The sequence below is a fragment of the Petaurus breviceps genome, unplaced genomic scaffold (assembly GCF_028583685.1).
Source record: "Petaurus breviceps papuanus isolate PSGF00001 unplaced genomic scaffold, PetGlider_PUasm1.0 91133, whole genome shotgun sequence".
Classification (NCBI taxonomy): Eukaryota; Metazoa; Chordata; class Mammalia; order Diprotodontia; family Petauridae; genus Petaurus; species Petaurus breviceps.
The window spans coordinates 50,057,245-50,078,143 of record NW_027187419.1 but is presented as its reverse complement, the minus strand read 5'-3'; the positions used below and the strand labels follow the sequence as shown (position 1 = coordinate 50,078,143).

The following is a 20,899-nucleotide window of genomic DNA, read 5'->3' as shown; positions in this document are numbered from 1 at the left end:
AGAGAGAGAGAGAGAGAGAGAGAGAGAGAGAGAGAGAGAGAGAGAGAGAGAGAGAGAGAGAGAGAGAGAGAGAGAGAGGAAGAGAGAGAGAGAGATCAGAGAGAGAGAGGAGAGAGAAAGAGAGTATAGGTGGCATGGAAGGAGATGTTGCAGCTGGAGCCAGGTACATAGAAGCCATTGCTTACATCAGGTCCTTCTGGGAGAGTGTTGCAGGGTTTGGTGCAGCATAAAGGAGCACTCTTTCCATGAAGGGTTGAGGCCTAGCAACAAAAGCTTCTTAAGCCCGCAATATCTGTTTGGTCTATTCTTTAAAGTGGTGAAACTCTTTGAGGAATGACCTGGAAATTGCAACCTACCCTCTATCATCTGATCTTCCATTGCCCTCAGGCTTTGGACTCTTTCTCTCCCTGAGTTCTCTATCAGAATTCCTGAACTCTGCTTTTAAGCTTATAAATACTAAGTTTGTGCTGCTGGGTGGAGCAGATATGTTAGGATGTGATACTAGAATCTACTACCCTTAGACATGTCCCAGTCTCAGGACCTTTCAATGCACCAACCCCACATAGATTAGATTCTCTAGCCTTGTTTTATTTCTTTCTCTTGAGGTAAGAAGTACATTTCTTTCTTTTCTTTTCTTTTTTTTTTTGGAGGGGGGAAGGCAGGGAAATTGGGGTTAAGTGACTTGCCTAAGGTCACATGGCTAGTAAATGTTAAGTGTTTGAGGCCAAATTTGAACTCAGGTCCTCCTGACTCCAGTGCCTGTGCTTTACTCACTGTGCTACCTAGCCACCCTCCCCCCCAAGAAGTACATTTCTATCTTTCAAATGAATTGATGCAGTGGTTGGATCTAACTGGAATGACATTGAGTTCCTCTGGTGAGCTCCCTGATCTTTGAAACACACTGTAGTAAAACAGTTGATAGTTTCCTAGAATCAGGCTGTTTCAATGGAATGAATGATCTTGAAAGCAATTCCTAGTGATGCAAACTGACCCATTGCTAAGTAGCTTTTATGTGGGATCTGAGGGAACCATATTATATGTGGTAGGAAGGTGGTACAGTGGATAAAGGGCTGAACCTGAAATCAGGAAAACCTGTGTTCAGATCTAGCTGGGTGAGTCCCTTAATGCTTATCTGCCTCAGTTTCCTCATTTGAACAATGGGAGTAATAATAGCCTCTACCTCTCAGGTTTGTTGTATGGTTAAAATAAGATAATATTTGTAAAATACTTTGCCAGTCTTAAAACACTATATAAATGCTAGCTGGCTATTCTTCTTCTATTATTATTATTACATATTCACAACCCAGCTTCCAGTAGTACCAACTAGGCAGTCATTGCAAATGAGTCTTGTGAGGAAATCCTGTGCAGGCACTATTTCCTGATTATTGCTACAGCATTCCTGGAGTTACCTTCCATCTTGTATTCATGGCAGTATCCCAAAGAATCTTGCCATCAACTATTTGAATGTGGTGTAATTCTGGGGCCTCCCTGTCATAGGAAGAATCAAGATCACTGATGCCAGGTTATCTGAGCTGCTGTGACAGCTCTGGGGCTTCATTCTAATAGGTCTTGAGCCATATACTCTCTCAAGTTGGCTCTTCTTGCAGAATTTGCATATCCTTGAATCTGCAAGCAGGGCATCAATGTAAATCTCTACAGTCAAAGTGGGATTGAAATGTCTGAACGGAGGCCCCATAATCTGATAGTCAGATACTATCGAGGATGTATTTTTTGGTGTTCTGCTGACCCTGTTGGCAACAATTCTCTGCCTGTGCACTCTGGACAGGAGAGATATTGGAAATTGCTCTTTTAATTTCTGTTTTATTTGTACGTGTGTATATATATGTATATACACCTACATACATATATATGTATACACACATACACACACACACACATATATACACATATATATGTGGTCTAGCTGACTAGAACCTCTAGTTGGGGCAAATTGTATTCAGTCATAAGTGTCGTTGTTGTGAGGATAACATGAGATAATATTTGTGAAGTGCTTAGTATAGTGAAAATAATTCTAGAAAAAAAATAAAGAAAAAGAAAATAATTCTAGGGGTGGCTAGGTTGCACAGTGAATAGAGCACTGGTCCAGTAGTCAGGAGGACCTGAGTTCAAATCCAACCTCAGACACTTAACAAAAAACCCCCCAAACAAACTAGCTGCATGACCTTGGGCAAGTCACTTAACCTCTGTTTGCCTCAGTTTTCTCACTGTAAAATGGGGATAAGCAAAGACTTCCCAGGGTCGTGGTGAGAATCAGATGAAATAATATTTGTAAGTGCTTAGCATTGTGCCTGGCCCATAGTAAGAGCTAAATAAATGTTACCTATTGTTAGTATTACCAATGGCATGCTTGCTTATGAACTCATCATTCAAAGTGGCCCTGTAACACATCTTCTGAAAATGGAAAATTGCTGCATTGAGAAAGATAGTATGGCTCTATGGTATAGGCAGCAATGTTGCAGTCAATAGAGCACTGGCCCTGGAGTTAGAAGGACCTGAGTTCAAATTTGACCTCAGACACACACACTAGCTGTGTGACCTTGGGCAAGTCACTTAACCCCAATTGCCCTACCTTCTACCCTCCAAAAAGCAAAAAAAAAAAAAGACCTTAGTTTAAATCCATCTTCAGACACTTACTGGATAAGTGATCCTGGGGAAATTGCTCAAACCTGTTTGCCTCAGTTTCCTTATCTGTAAAATAGGGCTAGCGATGTCATCTACCTCCTACTGTTGTTTTGAGGATCAAATGAGAGCATTTGTAAAGTGCTTTGCAGACCTTAGACTGCTCCAGAAATGTTGGCTGTTATTGAGTGTGGCTTGCCCTTCATTCTCAAAGTGAACTATGACATCAGGGAGATGATGACATGACTTTCAATTGACTTTGATTTGAGTGAGGGAGGGCTGTGTAAAGTCATCAGCCTCACTTTCTCCTTCAGAGCCATCTGGGCCCAGAGGCCAGATATAGACCACGATGACTGGAGATGGCCCAGGATGCAATGGGGGATTGGCCGTTTTAAGGTCTTTTCAAGTTCTCACTTTGAGTGAGCAACACCCATTCAGTGAACAGGCCTCTTTAAGAAGTTGAGTCAAGGGATGGCTCCTTTAATCAAAATGATTATTAATGATGATACTGGTGAGGTGTGGTTCCAAAAAGCCCACAAATTCATCAAATGTTTGTTTTTGGCATGTTTGGGCTTCAGAAACTATAATGGTATGTTTTTGTTAAGCCTCTTCTAATTTAAGATAGAAGAGGTTCCACAGCCTCAGTTTCCTCATCTGTAAAGTAAGTGCATTTAGACTAGGTAAGGTCACTTATCTATCACTCTACTCTAAAAACTACACCAAACCAAAACAAAACTGATTGAATGATCTTCATGGTCTCCTTTGGAACAACTTTTAAAGTGTGGGGTCTGCTCACATTCCAAGATGGAAGCTATATTCAATTGTTTCTTGATATACCTGAGTTATACAGACTGCTGTTGTAGATCTCCCGGCCTTAAGTCCAGAAAAAGGAGGGTGTGTCAGAAATCAGTTAACAGACAAGGACAAGCAGGCCTTCAACATGACAGTACTTTATTGCTGCGTAAGTAAACTGGGCAAACTCCCATCTGAGAAATCACTGCAGCATACGACTCCAGGAACTTAAAAAGGAATAAGCAGTAATAAGCGCTCAAAAGAAATAAAATCATTGGCATTGTACCACAGTGCCTCCTGGCATATAAAATAACAAGCAAAAAGTTTTTCAAAATCCTGCCCTGTCACCATTAGATGGGGGCAGAACGCCCACTTTCAGGTTTGTGTCTATGCTGTCTCCTTATGGAATTGTAAATTCCGCATGGACAGGAAGCCTTGTCATCTTGGATTACATTTCTGAGCAGTTCCATGTATATGCAGGCATTTAATAAATATTACTTGACTGAACGAGTAGAGAATAAAGAACAAAGGAAGATGGAAAGAAGAGGTGAACTCCATTTATGTAATGCATTGTAAAAAAAAAGACATGAGCAGCACAGAGTTTGTTCTGAGGCACGATTCAAAGTCAACTGCCCATTTGGAAAAAAAAATCCTGGTACTCACAGACTTGCTGGCTTTCACACCCCCTAATTAGGCAAAGTCTGGAGTTGGGTCTGCCTTGCTTTAGAGAATCTGAGTGTACATGGGAAAATGGAGCACCTTCAGCCATTTCCCTCTCTAGGAGCAGATCTGTGGTATAGACAGAATTCCAGGAGGCTATTAGAGAGAATGTTAGAGGAGGAAGGGACCCTAGAAAGGATCTGATGCAATGATCTCATTTTACAGATTTGGAAACAGAGGCCTAGAGAGGTTGACTTGTCCAAGGTCAAACAGAGAATGGCAGAGATGAGACTAGAATCCTGATTCCTAATATTTTCACTACATAGAAATAAATGCCTTCCAAGAAACAGGCGCCAAATGGTGGCATGGACCCAAACAAAGCACCATTTGAGGTAGGTTTCTGACGTAGGGGGCAGAAGTGGAGCAGAGAGGAAGGGCAGCAACTGAGCAGGGCAATCTGTTAGCAGGAAAGACGAGAATTTAAATTTAGAAACTCTGACTTGGGAACCTTTTTCTGGAATAGGAGGGCTGGCTGGGAGCAGAGAGGAAAATGTGGGGAGGTCCCAGGTCAGAGCCAGGATCTAAGAAGACTCCATCTTGAGGCATTTCCCCAATGACTCCTCTTCTCCTCTGTGCTGAAGGGAGCAGAAAAGATAGACAGAGCAGTCACAATGTCTTCCTCTTCCTCATTCCCTCCAGATAAGGTTAGAGATGTGGGAAGGAGTAAAAGGCTTGGCCTGGATTTTTTTGTACTTTCTTGGATTCTGGCTGCTCTCTCCATGACTCCTGCTGGGACTGAGCCAGGAAAGGAAGAGGAGAACTGGGGGATGGGAGGGGAAAAAAAGTAAAAATAGCCTAAGGCATAAAGGTGCCCATCTGTTGTGTGGGTGAGGGAGGCTGTAGAAAAAGGCAGACCCTCTTGGCCCACCATATAAGCAGCTGAACTTCAAGAGGTCAGGAGAAGCAGCCAGTGCCTTCAGAGCCTGTGACCCTGCCTGGACCTCTTTCTTCCCTCTTCAGGCTACTAACATCAGCTATCATTTCAGAGAGTAGAGGGCAGGTCATGTCCCTTGGTCCCACAATATTGTGGAAGGAACACTGGATTTGGAATCTGGAGACTTGGGTCTGACTTCAGTCTATACTACTAGTTAGCTGGATAATCTTGGACAAGCCCTACATTTAGAGCAGGGAGGGGCCTTAGAGGTCATTAAAACCAACTCCTTGGGGCGGCCAGGTAGCACAGTGAGTAAGAGCATCCACTCCAGTGTTGAAATGACCTGGAGATCGAATCCCGGGCTCAGACACTTAGCACCCTCCCAGAAACACCTGGCCATTGTAACCTTGAGCAAGTTACTTAACCTCAATTGCTTAGGGGAGGCCTGGTGGCTCAGTGAGTAAGAGCACCGGCTCCAGTGTCAGGATGACCTGGATCAAATCCGGGCCCAGATACTCAGCACCACACCCAGAAATAACTGGCCGTGTAACCTTGAGCAAGTTACTTAACCCCGATTGCTTTAAAAAAAAAAAAACAAAAACAAAAAACCAACTCCATTTTACAGATGAGGAAACCGAGGGCCAGAGAGATTAAATAATTTAATCCACACATAATTGATAAGTTGGAATCTTTGGAACCAAGAGTTTGAGCTGTGACAGCCCTGGACACAGGATTCCAGGCTAGATGTTGCTCCTGGCCTAGCAGGGAGTCCCTGAGAAGCCAAGGTGCTGGAATTAATCTCAGGGGAACTTTGGACTTGAAACTCAGTGGTACTGATGTTACATAGCAACTATGTTAAACTGTGAATATGATACCCCTCTGCTTCCCAAAGACTGAGATGATGCAAGGGGATGGGAATTATACCCTTACCAGGTTTTGGTTGGGAGGAAATGGGGTGTAATGTTTGTATATTCATGCTATATCTTTAAAGGCAGCTAGGTGGTCCAGCAGACAGACACTGGGCTTGGAGTCAGGAAGACCTGAGTTCAAATCCTCCCTCAGATACTTACTAGCTTTATAACTCTGGGCAAATCATTTCACCTCCGAGCCCCAACTTTTTCATATGTAAAATAGGGATCAAATTAGCACCTCCATCTCAAGGTTGTTGCGAGGATCAAATGAGAAAATATTTCTAAATAATATAATTTCTAATATTTCTAAAACACTTAATACAGCATCTAGAACATAGTAGGTGCTTATTGCCTTGTCTTGCCTTAATGTAAATATTCCTTTGGAAAAACTAACCAACTGTAAAATGGCTAAGTGAACCTGGGGTTAAGGGGATCCCTAATATCGAAGTAACACCATTAGAGGAGGCTTGAGCAAATCTGGCAGAGAGGCTTGAGGGCACTAGACAATCCCAAGGGGAGGGTTGAAATGAAGCATCCCTGGCCTTCAGGCAGTAAGGGCAGGATGGTCACTGTTACAAAAGCAGAGCTTTACTAGGTATTTTAGGGGAAAAGTAACCAAAAAACCAAACTTAAATGAGTGGTTACAAGAGACTTTTTAGTGGTAGTTCCAAAACCCTGCTCTAGGCCCAACTCAAGACTGTCTTTCTTAGGTGGGGTTCACTTTCACCTGTCTTCTCCATATTCTTCTCTAATAGTGGAGGGGTCTGTATGTCTGTGTGTGTATATTGGTACAGTGGTTGATTATCTTGGATCAAGTATCCCACTGCCATATAGAAAAACAATTAGGACTCTAAAAAGTATAATTAACTAAGAGTATCAACCTCTACTTTCTACAGGTACTTTATAGCTTAAAGGATTTGGAGAGTTATAATAGCAACTTTAAATTCCTTAATAAACAACTTGGGGCGGCTAGGTGGCACAGTGAATAGAGCACTGGCCTTGTAGTCAGGAGGATTTGAGTTCAAATCCTACCTCAGACACTTAACTAGCCATGTGACCTTGGGCAAGTCACTTAACCCCAACTGCCCTGCCTTCCCCCCTCCAAAACAGAAACAACAACTTAAAAATGTTTCTTCATGCATCCTGCTTCCCCTTGTCTGCTTCCTACCCCAAATCTGTGACAAAGTTCATCCCTGTCATACTATTCATGGCTTAGCTCTGAATGAGGGACTTATAGGTGCTCAAAGCTGCAAGGCCTTTAGGGATCATCTGGTCCAACTCACTTATTTTATAGATGAGGAAGCTGACTCTGACAGTGGCCAAATGAATTGTTCAGGGTCACATATTAAACTATGGACTGAGCTGGGCCAGATTTAGTCACTTTTCCTCCCATGATATGAAGGTAATTTCTTGGATGTGGGGAGAGAGCCTGAAGAGAAGGGGTAGGGAACAAGGGTATGTGATATCAGCTGACCGATGGAGTCACATTGGTGACTTTGTGGCCTGTTCTCCTGGCAATCAGACAGACATTATGAGCTCACAGACTCTGGAAGGGACTTTAGGGGATATGTTAGTTCCACCTCCTTGTTTTACAGATGAGGAAACTGAGGCCCAGGAAGGTGAAGTGAGCTTAGGTCTTTTGACTCCAAATCTAGCATTCTGTCTATTTATACCATGCTGTTTCTCTTGATTTTGATGGGGGGTAACACCTTCCCCACCAGTACCCAGATCATATTGCCGGTTGCCTGTGTGTCGTGTGTCTCTGCTTCTGGCTTGGTGCCTGGGCATGTCACTAACCCTTATCCCCCTTTGTGCCCACCCCCCACCTAGCTCATGGCAGGCCCTTTCACACTTCAATTAGCCACTTAGGGAGAAGAAAGAACAAGGGCAAGCAAGAGAAGTCGGCCCAGACATTGTTGAATATTTTCCCAGGCCTCTGGTTGCCATGGCAGCAGTCCTGGAGCCCCGTTTCCAGGGCCTCAGGCTTTCTAGCAAAGGGATCTCACAGGGGACTGCCTACCCTCCTGGGCTGCTGCCCACTCTCCCTTTCCCTCACTGCGTCCTTATAGGTCCCTTAGCAACGGCTGCTTCGGTCATCACCATCACCACAGTCACCAGCTACACATCATGCATCAAAGGAAGCTTACCCTCTGAGCCTGGAGGGGATGGACTGTCCATGAAGTCTGGAAGTTACAGACTGGACCTGAAGGTGAAAAGAAGAAGGCATGGTCAGGAATTATAGCAAAACCAAAATCATCGTAATGCTAATGATTACTTCAATCCACATAGTGCATTTAACTTTTCAGAAACAATTTCCCATGCTATGTAAGAATAAAAACTAGGGTCCTAAAAGAACTGGGTGATGTGAATGTTGAGCTGCTGTCAGTGATCTGCAAAAGATTACATAAAACAGAAAAGATACCACATGATTAGAGAGAGGCAAATGCTCCTGTTTTCTTTTTTAAAAGGAAGACAACAGAATCCTCAAACTGTGAGCTACTGAGCTTGATTTGGACTTTCGGCAAAATTTTAGACCATCCCTGAAAAGGGATGTTTAGTGAGCATCTAGAAAAGGAAACAGTGGTCACATAGAACCAGCATGACTTTGTCCAGGTGATGCTAGACTACTTTCATTTCCTCTTTGTTGTTTTATTGTACTTTTTGAAAATTATGAACTTTAAAAACACAAACATTTCTATATATGAAAAAAGAAAAGGATTATAAATGAAACCACAAACTTATATTCCATAGGTTTTTAAAAAAGTTTATATTAGAAGGACAAAGATCCCGAGAACAAGTCTGGGGGCAAGGCTAAGAAGAAGAAGTGGTCCAAGGGAAAAGTTAGAGACAAGCTCAACAATCTGGTTCTATTTGACAAAGCAACATATGACAAACTCTGAAAGGAGGTCCCCAACTATAAACTTATCACCCCTGCAGTAGTCTCAGAGAGATTGAAGATCCAGAGTTCTCTAGCCCAAGCAGCTCTCCAGGAACTGCTTAGTAAAGGTCTGATTAAGCTGGTTTCCAAACACAGAGCACAAGTGATATATAGCAGGAACACTAAGGGTGGAGATGCTCCAGCTGCTGAAGATGCATGAAATGGTTCAACATTTCTATGTAGATCTTCAAAAATAAACTTATTGGACTAAGAAAAAAAAGTTTATATTAAATTTAACACAATAGTCACAAATCTACTCTGATGGCCTATGTTAACTTCTGAACTTCCTTCTTTTCTGTGTATGGGGGTAGCTAGGTGGCTCAGTGGATAGAGCACTGGCCCTGGAATTAGGAAGACCCAAGTTCAAATTATTTCCTTTTTGGCAAATTTACTGGACTGATAGATCAGGAGAACGATGTATATAGTTTACCTCCATCTTAGCAGAGCATTTAACAATATTCTCATGTTCTTATAGACAAGATGGAAACACGTGGTTCAGACAACAACAGTTTGGTGGATTTAGAAGTAGGTAAGTGACTACAGTAAGCACTAATGGTTTGATATCACCTTGGAGGGAGGTCTCTAGTGGAGTACTGATGGGTTCAGTGCCTTGCTCTGTGTTGTTTAGCATTATTATCAATGACTTGGATCTTTGATAGATGACATGCCAGGCTTAGAGAAATAACTAATATAATAGGATAATAGAGTTGATATTCAAAAAGATCTTGACAGATCTGATCACAGGCCCAGATAAAATTTTATACTTGATAAGTATAGACTTAACAGTTGAGTTGAAAAAAACAACAACAACCAACTTCACAATATAAAAGTGTCAGTTTGTCTGAAAAAGATCTGGAGGTTTTAGTGGTTTACAAGCTCAATATGTCAATAATGTGATATAGTAGTTCAAAAAAGCTAATGTGAACTTGACTAGATTAGGAGAAGCATATTGTCCAGGACTAGGGAGGTGATAGACCCTGATCAGAACACTTCCAGAGCACTGTGGCCAGTTATGTCACATTTTGGGAAGGATAAGCTCTAGAAAGTAACAACCAGGATGCTCAAGAGGCTCAAGGCTGCATGAGGATCAATTAAAAGAGCTTTAAATGAGAAGACTTAGAGGTACAGATGCCAAGAAAACCCCAAAATGGTCACAAAAAGATTGAAATGACTAAACAATAACATGTGGAAAAGGAATGAATTTTGCTTTTCCTGGGACCTTCAGGGCAGAACTAGATATGGTACATAAAAATTTTTGAGAAGTATATTTAGATTTCGTGTAAGGAAGAACTTTCTAACAATTAGAATTATCTGGAGGAGTAATGGGCTGCCTCTAGATATGGCAGTGGGTTCCTTCTTTCTAGAAATCTTCTGGTGGAGCCTAGATGAATATTTACTGGGGATGCTATGTGTGTGGGTACTTGTTCGAGTATGGGTTGGATCAGAAGGCAGATGATGTTACCGTAGGGAGGTGGTATTGTACAGGAGAAAGGGCATGCTGAATTGGGAATCAGGGGACCTGGGTTCAAATCCCAGACTTGCCATTTATTATTTATTTGCCTTTGGTTAAGTCCTTTGACTTATCTGGGCCTCAGTTATTCTTACATATGAAATGATGAAGTTGGACTAGATGACTTCTGATGTCCCTTCCAGCTTAGAATCCATGATCTATGATTCCCTTCCACTTCTGAGATTCTGTGAGTCCCTCAGTGGTTAGTGTTTTAATCAGGTAGGCTTAATGAGGTGTGCCTGGTGAGGGGGAATGGGCATGTGTAACAGCAAGCACCCTGGCAAACCCAGGAGGGCTGCTAGCACAGGTTCTTTGATCTGCTTTTCTAAAGGAAAGCAATTCAAAAGGGGTTAACAATCTTAGTTTAATCAAACATTTATCATTTACCTAGTTCAGGGGAAAAAGTTGGCACCCTGAACTTCAGAGAAAATACAAACAGAAATTATAAGCAGACAAAAAAAAATATGGACAGAGAAAATGACACAATTCAACAGAGCAGCAGACAGGGCTTCTAGCTGTCTGATCATCACATACCTATATAGTTAGTTACCAGAGAGAGAAGCACCAACATCTGGGCTTTCAAAGCCTGTGGCACCCACTGTTATAAGAACTTATTTCCTGGGGCCAAAGAGAAAAGAAAGAAAAATTATTTGTGTCCCCTATGGTGATACTATCCACTAGGAACCTTGAACCTTCACTGTTGTATAGGTGACATCTTTTATCAGAAATTAATTATATTCACATCTTATAGACTGTTAGGACTGCAAGGGTCTTAGAGATGCTCTTTTTCAGATATTCCTCCTGCTCACGCCCCCCCCCCCCCAATGAGTGAGGAAATTGAAGCTCAGAGATGAAAAGTGAGTTGCCTATCATCATGGAGATTGGATTTTTTGCCATTAAAAAATAAAGCATTTCTAAAAAGCAATATTAAAAAATGTCCTTTCAGTATGTCACCTTAAGTCCCTCTGCTTACCACCTCCCCACCACACAATCCCCCTGCCCTTAGGCCCAAGGTAGTAGACTCCAACTTCCATTGGAAAGATTCCATAGGGATCCTTCAATGCAGTTGGAGAGCAGTAGTACTGAGAATACAAGGATTCCTACTGATTGCCTTCTTGAGCCATGATACCCCTTCTTCTGCCCTAGCAGCTCAGGGCAGGGAGCCCAGTATGATACCCCCTGAGGCAGGATGATGGCAGTGTGCCTACTTGGTACCCAGATGGCCAGAGCCACAGCCAAAAGGGCATGTTTAGGCATTCTGTAGGGGAAGCAAAGGGCAGTAGGAGCATCCCAGCTGGGCTGTTTCTGGCATAGGGGTGCTGGAAGGGATGGAATGAAGGCAGGTGTCAATGTGGGGTAGTAGAGAGAAGGGGGTCAGGGATGCAGGGCACTGAGGGAAGTTGGGAGCCCAGCCAGGGTGCAGAGCATCCATCTCTTTGATGATGGGTAATTAGTGGAAATGAAAAAGCTTTATTAGTCACTGCTGAGGAGGAAAACAACAACGATTATTCAATCAGCTAATGGAGGGGTTCTTTCTCTTTTCTGGTTTGGGGCTGGGATTCTGGGTCTCCTTTCTCCTAGCTCCTCCTCCCCCCACCCTTTCTTCCCTAGCAGTCCTCTGGTACAGAGAGCAGATGGTGAGCTTTGTGTGAGTGTGTTGGGGGATGGGCTAGGGTGGTGAGTGGTCCCTACCCCTGAGTCACTTGGCTGTCATGGCATCTTCCCAAAGAATGGGGAGGTCAGAGGGCCAAGTCAGTATTGTGGACAAGCAGGCGACCCAGAAGCAGGAAGGCTAGGATCTGCCAAAGGAAATGATGCTGTGAAGGGCTTTCTAGGTCTCATGTGAATGTGGTAATTGGAGGTGATTAATCTGCAGAGGAGACACTGGGTGTCAGCGCTGACTCAGGGGCTGCTGCTGTCTCATTTCTTTCTTGTTCCTGTTCCTCAACTCACCTGCTTCTGCTTCCAGGCTGAGAGTCTGATGAGCTGGAGGGGGGAGAGGGGATGATTAGAAAAGTGAGTGATTCAGAAGGAGCTAGAAAAAAGGCAGCTCTTTACTGAAGCTTTGGGGATTTTGAGATTCGATGTTTTGTTTTCCAAAGAGTTGACCTTTCTGGTTCCATATGTTAGTAGAGCTGAAGGTGGGGGAGGGTGCATATCTCCTCTTTGGAACTGTGATGCTGCCAATCTCAGGAAACCCCAAGGATCCTAAGGACCTCTACCCAGGTGACTAGGCCAATTGCCTATAATCTACCCCTTCATCAGTCTTCTCCCCTTCCCCTTCCATTTTTAGGGAGATCAGAAAGTACAGATTACCCCATAGCCCATCATGTAAATTCCCAATTGTCCTCTAGGAAAGACCTAACCGACAGAAGAGCAATTGTATTACTTAGATCAGGGCTGAAAGTCTGGGACATCAGGAGAACTGGCTAGGGAATAACCAAGAAGCTGCAGTCAAGCTTTCCATCGAGAGGTCGTTTTGAAGGACGCTGAGTCGACTGGGAGTCAGTGTGGTGGGGGTAGTTTAGAGTCTGAGGATTTAGGTTACCACTCAAACTCTGGCTCCTGCCACCAGTGCAACCTTGGGGACGTCATTTCAGTCAGCCTCAGTTTCCTTATCTTTAAAATGAAAGGGTTTCATTAGATGACCTCCAAAGTCTCTTCCAGTCTTAACATTCTAAGATCCTCTGACTGGAGTTGATTCTAGAATGGGTCAATCAATCCACAATATATTTATGAAGCATTATATGCCAGGCATTGGGAATATAAAGACCAAAATTAAAGTTCCCCTGCTCTCAAGGAGCTTACAAGTCTGTCCAGTCTCATCGATAGCCTTACTTTTTTGAGTCAGATGAATTGGGTCATCTCTTTCAGTTCTCAGTCTATACTTCCATTAAAGTAAAACAAAAGGGTCTCTCATCTAAAGTCTCTTATAGCTCTATAGTTCTAGTCTTTCCTCTATCTAACTGAACTCCCTCTTGCCTTAACATAGCATGTTAATTATATATAAAGATACATTTGAAATGTTGTCAGGGTAATTAAACTGTAAGGGGTTGATAGAGGAATTCCCTCATTAATTTGATTAGCTTACCAGGAGGTAAGACTTTGTTTAGAATCTTTGATTAATAATAGCTAGCATTTATATAGCTCTTTTAAGGTTTGTAAAAGTGCTTCACAAATATTATCTTATCCTCACAACAACTCTGTAGGGTAGACATTATTTTTAGTCCTATTTTACAGATGAGGAAACTAAGGCAGGCAGTAATCAAGTGACTTACCTGGGGTCCTATAGCTAGTCAGTGTTTGGGGTAGGATTTGCATTTGGGGTTTCTGGATTCCAAGTGATGAGCTCTATTCACTGTGCCACCTAGCTGCCTACTTACCCAGAGTTTTCCAGAATGTGGGGCATTTCTCTTTCCTTCACATCCCGCCTCCCTGGAACAAAGCAATAGCCAAAATTATTTGGAAATTTTCTAATACAACTTTGACACAAATACTTATACTTTTTTTCCCCAGTGAAAACAAAGTTAAAATCAAAGTCAGCAAAAGTTGGCCTAAACAAATTTTGTCCGATTGGTGGAGTGATAGTGGTGGTGGTAATGGGAGGAAGGTAGGATTTAGTCACTGGATTATTCACAGATGGTGGGTCTGAACACAGATGATGGTGCTGGGTACCAACCCTGATTTGTCTCATCCCTTGCTCCTCTTGTAGTCCTGGGGACCGATGTTTTCCTCTTCCTGTTGGTGGAGGCCCTGGACTTCTGGTAAAAGTGAGCAGCAGGTCCATATGGTAGCCATGGAATCTGGTGGCAGTTGGATATCCTCCACCAGTTCTGCCCTGTGTTGGGTAGAACTAATGCCCACGATGTAGACCAGGAAGGGTTTTACTGTTCTACGGGCCTCTCCAATGCCAGCTTCTACTGCCTCAGTTGGAGGCCTCCTATTCCATTGTGAGTGGAGAAGTTTCCTAAGGCCAGGCCAGGCAGGGTTGTTTGGAGGCCAAGGCCCAAGCTGAGTTTAATGCTTGAAGGCAAGGTGATGAACTCATATCTTTTCCCCCACTTCCAGTCCCAAGTACCAAGGTGGCCTGGCATGGAAGATTCCCTGCCAACCACCATGATGTTTTCCCCTTTGCCTTTGGGAGGTAAAATGGTATTGTAGAAAGAGGATTTGGATTTATATCCTTTCTCTGCTACTTCCTGCCTATATTACCTTGAGCAAGTAACTTAACCCCTTTAGGTCTCAGGTTCCTCAATTTTAGAATGAGAGGCTGGACTGGATGACCTTCAATGTCACTTCAATCCCTAAATCTATCATCCTGCAACAATAAATGTAGTATACTATTTACCAGATTTGCATGAAAGGTGGCTACTATCAATATTCTAGGCACTTAACATAATGTCTGACACATACTAGGTACCTAATGCAAATTTATTGATCTGTATAGGCAATTTACCATCTCAGAGAAAGTGTGGATCTGCATTGGTAGAGGATCTTTCTTATCTGGGCGTTCCATGCACCAATGAAATCATAGGTTCAGTCTTAATCCCTATTTTTTTTTAACTAGACCAGGGATTTCATTTATATATGGAACTTCCAGCGAGGAATTCTCTGGACAGATGCAGAATGCAACTACTCTGCAATTTTATAGTCTTAGTGAATGTTTCCTGAGGGTTCTTGTGGGGTTGTGACTTGCCCAAGGTCATGCAGAAAATATATGTTTGGGTGGCCAGGTGGCACAGTGAGTAAGAGCCCCGGCCCCAGAGTTGGGAGACCCAGGATCAGTTCTGGCCTCAGATACTTAATACCCACACAAAATAACTGACCATGTAACCTGGAGCGAGTTACTTAACCCCAATTGCTTTAAAAAAAAGAGAAAGAAAGAAAATAATATGTTACAGGTGAAACTTGGGCTCAGGTCTTCCAAGGTGTCTCTTTATCTACTAAACCACTTTGCCTCTTTTTATTTTATATGTTATTTTTTTTCTTTTTGGTCATATTCTTTTTTTTCAAATGCTTTATTAACTTCTGATTTACATCATTCATTTCCGCCAGATTTTGAGTTTCAAATTTTCTCCCAGTTTTTCCCCTACCCACTGCCCCAAAATAGCAGTCCCACAGGATATCCCCTCCTCCAATCTGCTCTCTCCCATATTTTCTCCCATACCCATTTCTACTTTTCCAGTGGATCTCTATGCCGAAGTGCCTGTATATCTTATTTCCCAATTACATGTAAAATAGTATTAATTATAGTATATATATTTGATTTTAAGACTTTGAGTTCCAGATTCATTCCCTTCCTCCCTTGTCACCCACCCTTACTGGGAAGATAAGCAGTTCAGTATAGATTGTACACGTGTAGCTAATGCAAAACAATGACATATTAGATATATTGTAAAAGACTTGACTACATTTCCCTCCCTCCTATCCCACCTCCCACTTGTTCTATTCTCTACTTTGATTCTCTACTTTTCAAAGGTAGGTGCTTCTAACTTCCCTCCCCCCAAGCCTGCCCTCCCTTCCATCACCCCCCCTCTTATCCCCTTCCCCCCCTACTCTCTTGGAGGGTGAGATACCCTATTTAGTATGTATTTCATTTCTTCCTCAAGCCAAATTCAATGGGAATAAGGTTGACCCCTTCCCTTTTGCCTTCCTATTCTTCCCCTCCATTGTAACCCTTGCCTCTTCTATATGAGATAATTTACCCATTCTGTATCTCCCCATCTCCTCTCATTATATTCCTCTCTCACCTCTTAATTTTACTTTTTAAGTATCATCCCTTCCTGTTAAATTGGTCCTGTGCCCTCTATCTATGTATACCTGTAAACATATATACACACATTCACATATGTATTCATATGCCCATATACCCTCATATATAGACATATGTATTTCTATTCCCTTCAACTACTGAGAAAAGTTTCATCAGTTACAATTATTGTTTTTCCATGTAGGAATGTTAATGGTTTGACTCTGATAAGTTTCTTATGATTTCTTTTCCCTGTTTACCTTCTCATGTTTCTCTTGCTTCTTGTATCTGAATGTCAAATTTTCTATTCAACTCGGGTTTTTTTCAGCAAGAATGCTTGAAAGTCCTCTATTCCACTGAATGACCATATTTTCCCCTGAAATATGTGTAATGGGAATGTAAATTTTTAAGATCTTTCCTGCCCCTAGGCTAAAGTGCACTTGGAGCCTGGGGTGGGAGGCTTGTTTTTCAGTAGATAATTCTTGATTGGCCAGTGAGTCAATAAGGTTGTTACATTCTCTGAGCCAGGAGAAGGCTATATAAGCCCTGATGTGTAGCTTTGTTTTGGGGGCTCACTTTGTAAAGTGTTCTGTGATTTGATATAGATTCTGGGAAGCCGTTGTCTGGAGCCCCCCCGGCTTTGAAAAACCCAGATGTTGAAACCCAGATGTTGATTGGGTATGGATGTAATGGTTGGACAGTTTGAAATCTGTCCACTTGATCTGTTTCTGTCTTGATAATTCTGCCTGTATACTTTGAAGTTCAGGGTGCTGACCTTTTTCCCCTGAACAAGGTAAATGATATATGTTTGACTGATTACAGTAAGCTTGTTAACCCATTTTGAGTTGCTTTCCTTTATTAAAGCAGATCCAAGAACCTGTATTGGCAGCAAACCCTGAGGATGCTTGGGGTGCTTGCTGCTACAATATGATACTCAGTTTTGCTGGGTAGGTTACTCTTGGTTTTAATCCCAGCTCCTTTGACCTCCAGAATATCATATTCCAAGCCCTTCAATCCCTCAGTGTAGAAGCTGCCAGATCCTGGGTTATCCTGATTGTGTTTCCACAATATTCAAATTGTTTCTTCCTGGCTGCTTGTCATATTCTCTCCTTAATCTGGGAATTCTGGAACCTGGCTATAATATTCCTAGGAGTTTTCTTTTTGGGATATTTTCCAGCAGGTAATCGGTGGATTCTTTCAACCTCTATTTTGCCCTGTGGTTCTAAAACATCAGGGCAGTTTTCTTTGAGAACTTCCTGGAGGATGATTTCTAGGTTCTTACTTTGATCATGGCTTTCAGGTAGTCCAAAAATTTTTAAATTATCTCTCTTGGATCTATTTTCCAGGTCAGTGGTTTTTCCCATGAGATATTTCACATTGCCTTCTATTCTTTCATTTCTTTGGATCTGTTTAACAGCATCTTGATTTCTCATAAAGTCATTTGCTCCAATCTAATTCTGAAGCAATGATTCTCCTCAGTAAGCTTTTGAGATTCTTTTTCCATCTGGCAAATTCAGCTTTTTAAGGCATTCTTCTCCTCATTGCCTTTTTGAGACTCTTTTGCCATTTGAGTTAGTCTATTTTTAAGGTAGTATTTTCCTCAGTCAGGCTGTTGACTCTCATTTCATAATTTTCTTGCATTGTTCTCATTTCTCTTCCCAATTTTTCCTCCACTTCTCTTATCTGCTTCCTAAGGTCCTCTATGGCCTGTAACCAGCTTGTATTTTCCTTAGAAGCTTTTGGTGCAGGAGTTCTGACTTCACTGTCTTCCTCCTGTTCCATGCTTTGCTCCTTTTTGTCCCCAAAATAGGAGTCTAGTGTTGGAATCTTTTGTCTGCTTTGTTTCCTTTGCCTGGTCATGTTGCCCCTCAGTCACTTAACCCCTGGGCTTTTTGCCACAGTAGGACTCTGCCAACAGACAGGGGAGCTTTTGTCCCAAATGCTGGGGTTTTCTCAGCTGCTGGAGGTATTAGATGGGTGCCCTCTCTGAGGTCTCCACATGCCCTGGCAAGCTGGACACACACCCCAGGACCCCCACCCTAGACTGCAATCCAGATCCAAGCAGGTTAAAGCAAGAGCGATTACCCCTCAGACTGGTGCTTGGTCCCCCTACACTCTGAAGGCCAGGAGCTGAAGCTGTCACGTGGCCGGGGGTGGGGGGGCGGGAAAGCCACGCCCTCCCACTTACTGGGTCCCAAAGTCCAGACTGCACTGACCTCTCACTTTGTCCTTCGCATCTATGTGTTGATAAATCTGGAAACTGCCACAGCTACTGCTGATCTGGAGTCCCTCCAGCCAGCGGCTGGTTGGCCGGCCCCGGGGCTAAAGCCTTGGCATGGGGCTGGGCTTGACTCCCAGAGCATTGCGCTGGCCAATTCCTGCTGGCCTGCCGGGCTATCCTCAGCAGGAGGTTAGCTTCTCTGTGTCATTTTGTGGGTTCTACAGCTCCAAAGTTTGTTTAGAGTCCCCTTTTTACATGGATTGGGGAAGGTGAAAGCTGGAGCAGAGGGGAGGTCCTGCTTCTACTCCAACATCTTGACTCTGCCCCCCCATGTTATTTTTTATTTTGTGTTTTAGATTTGTTTTTTTTGTGTGTGAGAAAAAATTATAAGTTCTTAATTTTTGTTTGAATGAAATAGAAACTAAGAAAACTATTTTCATAAATTATTTTGTGAAAAAGTATGCGATAATTGTCTCAGTAGCTGGGGCTACTCCAAATGGATTGGTTGGTTTGGAGCTTGGAGCTATGGGATAGGTTTCAGTGCCTGAGTATGTCCCCAAGGTGAATGAACTGGTTCAGCCAATTGAGAAGATGGTCTCTTTGTGAAGGAACCATCCTTTGTGTCAGCCTATAAAGTATGCTGAAAGGTCTGCTTAGCCTTCTTAGATGATACTACTTTGTCTTTTCCCTTTTCCTACTCTTCTATTGAGTGTGACTACATAGTGATGGTGGTGGGATTTATCTTCACCTAACCCTGTCCCCAGGAGCCACTAATAACTATCATTCTTTCTTTTTTTTTAATTATATGTATATTTTTCAATCAGAAAAAAAATCTTCCTTTTGTCTTTCCTCCCTCAATCCCCCCAACTGGAAATAAAAGAAAAACAAAGCCCCATTTACAAACATGTGTTGTCGTTTGGTCATTTTTCAATCGTGTCCAACACTTTGTAACCCCATTTGGGGTTTTCTTGACAAAGATGCTGTAGTGATTTGCCATTTCCTTCTCCAGCTTATTTTACAGAGGAGGAAACTGAGACAAATAGGATTAAGTGACTTGCCCAGGGTCACACAGCTTAGTAAGTATTTGAAGGTAGATTTGAATTCAGAAAGCTGAGTCTGACTCCAGCCCTGGCACTCTATCCACTGAACCAACAAGCAAAACAAATTTCCATATGGTCCATGTTAAAAAAAATTTATAGGTCTCATTCTGCACTCTGAGTCCTTTTCTTCTCCACCAAGAGGTGGATAGCATGTTTCACCATTCATCCCATGGAATCATGGCTGGTTATTGCACTGATCAGAGTTCCTAATTCTTTGAAAGTTGTTTGTCTTTACCATCTTATTGTCATTATTTATATAAATTGTTCTAGTTCTGTTCACTTCACTCTGCATTAGTTAATGTGTCTTGACAGGTTTCTCTGAAACATCACCTTCAGCATTTCTTATAACACAATAGTATTACATCATATTTATATGCCATAATTTGTTCCGCCATTCCCCAATTTGTGAACTCTCAGATTCCCATTTTTTGCCACCTCAAAAAGAGCAATAAATATTTTTTTATATCCTCGGAGCTTATTTTACTTAGAACTAATCTCTCCCTTACTATACCCTCCTTCTAATCTCTCCCTCTCCCTTCTTTGTGTACCCTGATTATGTGGGATGATTTTCCCTAATCTGTCTTTTTCCTTTCTCTTCTAGTGTTTTCCTCTTCTTCTCTCTCCTCTTAAAATCAAGACATAGCAGACCTACTACCAGGCCTTGTCTATGACCCCACCTCCCATGATGGAGTTTTAATGGGACACAGATATCATCTCGCCATATTTGAATGTGAATAAGTTATCTTTTGTGCCTTATAAATATTTATTTGTGTTTGCCTTTGTTATGTTTCTCTTAACTCCTGTGTTCGAACTTCAAGGTTTCTACATAGTTCTTTTCATCAGGAATGATTGGAAATTCCCTATTTCATTAAAGATTGATTCAATGCCACCCCCCCCTCCAATTGCATATACTCAGTTTTTCTGGGCAAGTTATTTTTGGCTACAAGTTCATATCCTTTGGTTTCTGAAATATCATAATCCAAGCTCTCCACTCCTTTAGAGCTATGGTTGCTAAATTGTGTGTAATCCTGACTGTGGCTACTTGGTACTTGAAATTTTTCTCTCTAGCTGCTTATATTTTTTCCCCTTTAACCTAGAAGCACTTTGCTTTTTCATCTATAATGTTCATAAGAGTTTTCATTTAGGATTTTCTTTCAGGGGATCTTTTCTACCTTACCCTTCTGGTTTTAAGAGATCTGGACAAGTTTTCTTTTAGGATTTCTTGAAATATAATGTCTAGGCTCTTTTTTTGGTCTCAGTATTCAGATAGTACAATGATTCTTAATATTTTTCTCCTAAATCCATTTTCTAGTCCACTTGATTTTGCTTTGAGATATCTTATATTTTCTTCTATTTTTTCCTCCTGCCTTTTGACTTTTTTTTAAAAAAACATTTCTTGTTTTGCTCATGGAGTCTTTAGTTTCTATTTTGTCTAATCTAATTG

The 20,899-nt window shown here is 42.1% G+C and overlaps 1 long non-coding RNA gene across 2 annotated transcripts in view; it reads left to right on the top strand.

Moving 5' to 3' along the window:
• LOC138155592 (uncharacterized) overlaps positions 1–20,899 on the top strand; it is a 36,495-nt gene that overhangs the window by 6,438 nt on the left and 9,158 nt on the right. Inside the window, exons 2-3 of one of the 2 annotated variants that reach the window (XR_011166883.1) lie at positions 8,007–8,146; positions 9,351–9,404. This is a non-coding gene — a long non-coding RNA (uncharacterized lncRNA). Of the gene's footprint in view, positions 1–8,006; positions 8,382–9,350; positions 9,405–20,899 lie in introns of those variants that run through there. The other variant, XR_011166882.1, reaches the window with a different exon arrangement.